Genomic DNA, 7,839 nt, shown 5'->3' with positions numbered 1-7,839 from the left:
GAGATGGAGGGAGAGTGAGAGGCAGGGAGGTAGAGGGAGGGAGGGAGGGAGGGGGACAGAGAGGGAGACAGGGAGAAGGGCTGATGGGGGCTCCCTCCCCCTCCCATCCTCTGCCCACTGCTTTCTCTTTTTTCTGCTTCAACAAACACCAGGCGCCTTTCAGATCAGCCCTGAAGTCAACGTTGATGCTTGGGACGGCCTGACCTCCCCGCTGCCTTCCAGCCCAGGACCACAGCTGGGAGATGAAGTCTGCGGGGCCCTGGGGGGGGGCAGCGGCGGCGGAGGTGGTGGAGGCAGGCACCTCCTCTGACGCCCAATCTCTCCTCCTTTACGAGGCAGCCGCCAGCTCCCCTCCCTGACTCCCCAAGATTTGGGGCCATTTTAATATGTGTCGATAATGCCATGAGCTACTATTTAACTTTTCCACGAGGACCCATCTCCCGAAATGCAGTGGTTTTCAGGCTTGGCTGCACTAGAGAACCCCCAGGGAAAGGAGAGACGTCTGTACCTCCCTCTCTCTCCCTCTCCCTCCGTATCTCCTTCTGGCTCTCTCCCTCTCCTTCTGGGGTGATGCCCGATGAGCTCAGATTCGCAGATGTTCCCCCCATCCCCTCTCTGTGCCTTGCGTGGGGCCTGGGCCTTCTCACTGTGGCCCGGGAACAGCCTCGACATTCAGACATCGGTTCCTGCAAGGACACTTGCGTTTGGTCCATACCGCATGTGGCTGCAGTCTGTGCTTCTCCCGTTTAGCATCTTCAGTAGATGGGGGCTGTGCATGAGCCCTTCATCTTCCCCGCAGACACCACTGGTGCTTGCTCGGCCTCGCGGGTGATGTCCACGGGGGACAGACCTGTGTCCCCACCTTCTTGGGCTGCAGACAGGCCACGTTGGTCCTGTGGTGACTGGGGGCTCCCAGGAGAACCCCACCGCAGACCCAGAGAGGTGGCCCCAGAGAAGGTGGCGTACGCCTGGGGCCAGGCCTCACCAGCCAACCACGGGCCACCTGCAGCAACAGGTCTCTCGCCGTCCAGGGGCTGGGTGTTCGGGCGCCGTGGGGATGAGCTGCTGTCTGCACGGCAGCCAAGTTTGTATTGTTGAGCCCGGGTGGAGAGCCTGGTCACATTTCTTCCTGCCCTTGGCCTTAGAGCTCATCATGGTTCACGCCGTTTCTGGTTCCAAAAGGACCTGTGTTCATAAAGACCACATGTTAGGACAGCACCAAAGTGTCTAGAAATCCAGGCCAGGAGGAGGAGGGAGGGTGTTTGGCTGTGCCTGCCAGTGGCCTGAGAGCCCTCCCACCCACAGAGACCTGGCCCGGGGCCTGTGGGGAGGGCGTGGCCCACGGTCCCCAGCGCTGGCTGTCTCTGGGTTCCAGGAGAACTGCGCGATCCTCGGGGAGCTGGTAAGGCTGCAGGCTCAGAAGTCCCGCCTGCTGGGATTCAGCACGCGTGCCGACTCTGTGCTGGAGATGAACATGGCCAAGACCAGCCAGGTGGTGGCCACTTTCCTAGGTAACCCCGCCTCCCCGAGTCCCAGTGGGGACGGGGGTCAGGTGGACCTTGACTGGACGTGGTGCTGCCTGAGACCCCACTGTGTCAGCCCTTGGGGGTCGCCTTCCCCAACCCTTCATTCTGCCTCGAGGGGCGTGGGGTGGGGGGCGGCTGGGCGGCTGCCACAGGGACATAGCTGAGCCTCTCCCCTCCGCCCGCAGATGAGCTGGCCCAGAAGCTGAAGCCCCTCGGGGAGCAGGAGCGGCCCTGATCCTGGAGCTAAAGAAGGCTGAGTGCCAGAGGCGGGGCCTGCACTTTGATGGGCCCATCAACGTCTAGGACCTGCGCTACTACATGAACCAGGGGGAGGAGACGCGCTACCACGTGGACCAGTACCTGCTCAATGAGTCCTTCCCCATGCAGGTGGTCACGCGCGGGCGGCTGGGCATCTCCCAGGAGCTGCTGGGGCTGACCTTCGACCTGGAGGAAGGCGCCAACATGCGTCACGAAGATGAAGATGTGAGGCTCTACACGGTCCGGGACGCGGCCTCGGGCAAGGTCATCCATCAGCAAGTTCTACCTGGACCTCTACCCTCGGTGCATGCGTGGGGGAACCTGTCGGCCGTGGGCCGGGGCTCCTCTGTGGTAGCGGGGCCTCACCCGCGTCCCTCCCCAGGGAAGGGAAGTCCGGGCACATGGCCTGCTTTGGCCTGCAGCCGGGCTGCCTGCAGCAGGACGGGAGGCGCCAGATTGCCATCGCGGCCATGGTGGCCAACTTCACCAAGCCTACGCCCAACCCGCCCTCCCTGTTCCAGCATGATGAGCTGGAGACCTACTTCCATGAGTTCTGGCAAGCGATGCACCAGCTCCGCTCCCAGGAGGGTGCGGGCGAGGGGCTGAAGGCAGGGGGCGGGGAGGGCCCGGGCTCTCCCGTGGTCCTCAGGCAGGCCCTCGCCACGGGATTCTTCCGCTGATGTCACCCCGCACGAGGAGACGCCCTCGGTGTCAGTTTCCATCATCAAACCCCACGCACTGGGCGCGTAAACAACGGAAGTGGATGTCCTCGAGACTCTGGAGGCTGGAAGTCCCAGATCAAGGAGTCAGGACTGGTTCCCTGCATGTTAAATACAGGTATTCAAGAGTTGCCTTTAAAAAAGACAAAATAGAAGAAAGGAACGTTGCATGCAAGGCTGGTGAGTGATGAGTGATGAGAACCAGAGGTTAGGCTCTGGGGCCGGGAGCACCACGCCCTGTGAGGCCCTGGGGCTGCTGCCAGTCTCGGTGGAGGCTCAGCAAGTCCCAGTGACTTCCCAATGTGGGGGGGGTCCCCAGATGAGCGTCTGGGCCCAGGACCCAGTGCTCGTTCAGTCTTCCTGCAGTCAGCCCTTCGTCCTGAGAGCGATGCTCTCACAGACTGCAACCGGAGCGCGTGGGGACACTTTACTGAGCTGTGCAGCCATCACTACTGCCCTGTTCTGGAACATTTCCCTCACCCCAAAAAGGTCCCTCACGCCCTTAGTTATCATTCCCTCCCCTCCCCTGTCCCTGACAACCAGGAACCCACTCTGACTCTGTGGATCTACCTGTTCTGGACGTTTCCCCTCAGTGGGGTCACACCCTGTGTGTCCTTCTGTGTCTGACTTCTCTCGCTGAGCACCGTGTTCTCACGGTGCATCCACGTGGCAGCGAGTGGCAGGGCTTCACACCTTTGCGTGGTCGAGGGCCGGAAAAAAGACAAACGAAAAGAAGGGCACGTTGCCTGCGACTCTGGTGACAGCCGGGGATGAGAACCAGAGGGTAGGCTCTGGGGCCGGGAGCGCCGCGCCCTGTGAAGCCCTGGCGCTGCTGCCAGTCTCGGCGGGGCACGAGCAGCGCCGTCCCCCAGGAGCTGCTGGACAAGCTCATCAAGTCCCGGCTGGCCAACCCCCGTGCGGCCGGGCCGAGGGAAAGGAAAGGGGCTCCCGGACCGCCCGGCTGGAAAGCGCGGCCTGGACACAGTGCCAGCGCCCCCGTCTCCTTCCTCCCGCCCTCCAGGCCTCTTCAACCTGCGCCAGATCGTCCTGGCCAAGGTGGACCAGGCCCTGCACACGCAGACGCCCTCGGACCCGGCCTAGGACAATGCCCGCCTCTGCCAGGAGATCCTCGGGGTCCCAGCCACGCCAGGTAGCCAAGCGCACGCCGGGCCCACCTTAGCGGTCGGTTGGCGGCTACTGCCCAGGTCAAGAGGATCCTCTGGTGGTGTGTGAAGGGGGACCGACTGACGGGCTCTGGTCGAGGCTCGCTGACCTCTGGCCTCTTCCTGCCTGGGTTCCTGGGCTGGTCCCTCCAGCTGTGGCCCGCGGAGTCCGAGGGTGGGCTGGGCGTATCTGCACGTGCTTTCTGGAGAGCCTGGAAGAGGCAGGAGAGGGCTTCATACCCCGGACGGAACGCGTCGACGAGGTTTGCCCGAGCGTGTCGGTGCGGAGACGCAGTTCACTCCCTCGTGAGCGCTTTAACCCGCGCTCTCCCCGTGCTGGAGGGCGAGCCCTGACTCATCCCTCGGAGCCTCGGGCAGCTGTCCCTGTAAGAGGCTTAGGGGTGAACCCTCGTGAGCTTCAGCAGAAAGTCGGCAAAGATTGATTTGTGTCCCTCCACTGAGTTGCCCGCAAGGTCCCCGTTTTCTAGAAGTGTTGGGCCAATACTCCCTCTAGTGGCAGGGGACTCAGACAGGGCTGCTTTGAGGCCCCAAGCTCTGGGCTCTGGGGAAGGGGCACGGAGCGGCCAGGGGGCCGGGCAGGAGCCTCTCCGCATGTGTCCCAGGGACCCACCTGCCTGCGACCTTCGGCCACCTGGCAGGAAGCTACGACGCCCAGTCCTATGGCTACCTGTGCAGCGAGGTGTACTCCGCGGACACGGTCCACACACTCGTTTCAAGCAGGAGGGCGTCCTGAGTGGCAAGGTGAGAGGCCGGCCTGCCGTGCAGACCAACACGGAGGTCCTTGGGCCTGGGTCTAGATGCTTTTGCCGCCCGCCTGGGCCTGCCAGGCTCTGAGGGCCCTGCCCAGAACCCCCTGCTCCCCTGCCCTTTGTTGAGTCACAGCAGAGGTGGCCACACCCACACCCTCCGTGAAGGGGGTGCTCCACCCTCCTGCAGCCCCGCCCCCTCTCCTCAGGTTGCCATGGACTACAGAAGCTGCATTCTGAGGCCAGGGGGCTCCGAGGATGCCAAGGGCATGGTGAAGCTCTTCCTGGGTTGTGACCCCATGCAGGACGCCTTCCTCCTGAGCAAAGGGCTGCAGGTTGAGGGCTGCAAGCCGCCGGCCTGCTGACGGCACGGGGTTTTGCCCCCCCAGGCGGGCCGGGTGCCTTAGCGCCCCGTCGGGGCGGGGGAGGGGCCGTGTGTCCTCCCAGCCCCCGAGTCCCCGGCGGCCGGCCTAGGCCAAAAGTCTCCACCTGGAAGTGTCTGGAAAGCCTGGCATCAAGGCTCCCCCTTGTTGCACTAATGCAATCCCTTCCTGGGGAGCTTTCCTGGTAACAAAACGGTTCTTTGAAAACGCAGCCATTAATAAAAAAGACTCTACTCCTGGTCTCTGCCTGCCGTCCCTTCCACCACAGGAGTGGCATGGGGGCCGTCACACTGGGGGGAGTTCTGACCTTGGTCGGGGATCAGCCCTGGGGCCGTGGTGACGCGTCTGGGTCACTGGGAGACGGCTGAGCTGTGGGGTGAGTTCAGACGGGGATGGTGCCCCGCACCCCGACCGGGCAGGCTCTCTAGTGAGGGGGTGTCAGTTTCCTGCCGGCCTCTCGCCCGTCTCTGTTTGGCATCTCGGGGGCTGTGACTGGCTGGAGCTGGTTCTGGCGGTGGGCACAGCTGCGGGAAGCCCGGCTGGGGCTGTCCCTGTCCCCGTGTCGTGTCCTCCTGCTCACGGCCGGCCGGCTGGCTCCCTCTGGTCATCGGCAGCTGCTGAAGTCTGGACCACAGCAAGGGGCCGCCTTCCTGGGTCCTAGCAATTCTTCCCAAAGGCCTTAGGGATGTGTTTTGGTGGCAGTAGGAATTCAGAGAGGGTGCTGCACCACTGGAGCGGTAGGGTGGCTCTGGACCGTCCCGTGTGTCCTTCCCTGGCCTTTGAGCTCCTTGGGAGCCCTGCCTCCACAAAGGACGCCAGGCAGCGGAACGAGGGCGCGGGCGGCGCCCCGACCTTCTCCCCGTGGCCCAGGCGGGCAGGCCGTGCCACGCTCTGTCCTCTCCTCAGCCTGCCCGCCCGTTCTGTTGTTATTTTACCGAAGAGGACACAGACATTCAGAGAGGCTAGGGTCCATGCCTGAGGTCTCATATCCAGTAAGTGTCAGAGCCGGGGTTTGAACCCAGACAGCCTGTCCCGGAGACCGCGCCCTAACCTCTACACAAACCACCTCCTGGTTCCCTTTATTAGCACAAGACTCATTTCCCTGACAAGCCCAGGCCCCATAAAGGCAACCCTGCCTCCCCCACGTGACCAGCCCTTGCCAACTACTCACCCCAGTGGCAGAGGGACGAGCCACACAGGGGACCCGCCCATCTTGGCCATGGGGACACAGACACCCACTCACACCCAGAAGGACCTCCTCTTTACCTTAGGCCACACGCCCATGCCGAAGGAGCTGCTGTCTGCCAGCTGGTGCAGGTACAGTTCTGTCCTGGAAACAGAGAAGGGACCAGAAGTAAGGGAGGACCCACCCACACCAGTGGCCTGGCAGGGCAGGTGGGCATCATGGCACGGGGCTCCACAGAGTGCCCCAGGTGGCCCCGGGGTCTGCCTCAGGCCCTGGCCCTGCCTCCCGAATATTCCTCACTTGCTGCCCTCAATGGGCCCTTCTTAAGTGAAGGCCTTCCAGAAGCTTCCTTACTCCTCAGTTACCCTGCTCTGAAAACTGGGAGTTTCCTCCCTAATCTGCCCTCTCTCCAAAGGGTAAGGTGCCCCTCTGGCCTTAGCCAGGAGGCTCAGGACAGGTTGGGCCTGCCCTTCAGACGGGGGTGGAAGGCAGGAGACAAATGATGGGGGACGCAGAGGCAAATTGAAAATTATCACCCCTCGCCTGGGGTGAGCACTCCCTGGAGCTTCACTAGATAGAACCTTACTCATTCGTTCAACAGATGAGGAAACCAAGGCTCAGAGACAGGGAGCCACATGTCCAAGAATTCCCAGGAGTCAGCGAGGGGCAGAGATGACTCCCTGGGCCACCTCCCCCAGAAGGCCCTCCCAGATGAGCCTTGTGGCTTCTCTGCTGTTCCACCTGGTGCCTCCTCGCCCTGAGCTACCTCAGGTGCACCCAAGGCTCTCACAGAGTTTAGGAGCTTCTGGAAGATTTGGGGTCTGCTGTTCCTTGCCCACCTCCCACGCTGCTGTCAGAACCTGTACCAAAATGTCACCGTCACAGCAGACACCCACCACCACCCCCCAGCGTGTATAAAGAGCCATATGTGAATTATCTCACTTAATCCTGTAAGGTCAGCAGTCAAGGTACTATTTCCACTTTACAGAGGAAGAAACGGAGGTTCAGAGCAGGTGACACCTGGCCAGGTTCACCCAGCCCAGGAGCAGTACCAGGCAGCAAGAATCAGAGGCCAGATTCCTAACCACTGGGCTCCACTGCCTCTCACCTCTGGGCAGAGGCAGGGCTGGGGCCCTGGAGAGCGGAGGCCCTTTGTCTCACTGCCCTCGGCTGTCCCTGCTCAGCCCAGTCGCTCACCTGAGAGCCAGGTCCAATCCGGATAGCATCTGGGAGAAAACCTCGAAACTGCCTTCCCCTTCCAGCTGCCGGGCCACGTGGCTCTTCTCCAACAGCATCGTCTGCCAGGGGAGAGGACAGGCGCCGGTCAGCACGAGGCCCCGCTAGGCTGCCCGCACACCCCCACCAACCCCCAGGCCCACTCTTCGAGGCAGCACCTCAGGCCCCAACTTGGCTGGACGCCTCCAAATCAAAACGTGCCAGGCCTTTGTCTCACTGATTCAGCGTCCACGCAGGCAATCAACGAATGCAACGGGCTCATTCCGATGAAGGAATCCAAGGGTACTAACAATTAACCCAGAGCCGCCCTCCAACACACTCTTATGCAACCGAAGCCCTTAATAACTTGACCCACATGGTGATGCACGGTAGACTTTCAGGGCCGGGACAGAAAGGGATTTATCGTGCACCAGCGAGTCTGGGTATTCTCCTAGCTCCACATACAAACAACCCTTCTAATAACCTAATCCTGTTTTCTGTTCAAACAGAATGTTGGCGGGGGCGGGGCGGGGGGGGGAAGGGGAGGAGCCAGGTGATTTCAGAGAGAGGAACAAACAGGCCATGTGCCTGTCACACACGGGCTGCCGCAGAAGGCCAGCGA

At 62.2% G+C, this 7,839-nt stretch overlaps 1 pseudogene across 1 annotated transcript; it reads left to right on the top strand.

Moving 5' to 3' along the window:
- The first annotated feature begins 1,375 nt into the window (after positions 1-1,375).
- Positions 1,376-4,798, top strand: LOC309621790 (thimet oligopeptidase-like; annotated as a pseudogene). The gene is made up of 7 exons: positions 1,376-1,511; positions 1,712-2,087; positions 2,167-2,446; positions 3,367-3,418; positions 3,525-3,653; positions 4,290-4,428; positions 4,643-4,798. The product of its transcript is annotated as a thimet oligopeptidase-like (transcript).
- Positions 4,799-7,839: the final 3,041 nt, after the last annotated feature.

This window comes from Balaenoptera borealis (assembly GCF_965194805.1).
Source record: "Balaenoptera borealis genome assembly, contig: HAP1_SCAFFOLD_1005, whole genome shotgun sequence".
NCBI lineage: Eukaryota > Metazoa > Chordata > Mammalia > Artiodactyla > Balaenopteridae > Balaenoptera > Balaenoptera borealis.
The sequence above is the reverse complement of the archived record's forward strand: the minus strand, read 5'-3'. Positions and strand labels throughout refer to the sequence as shown.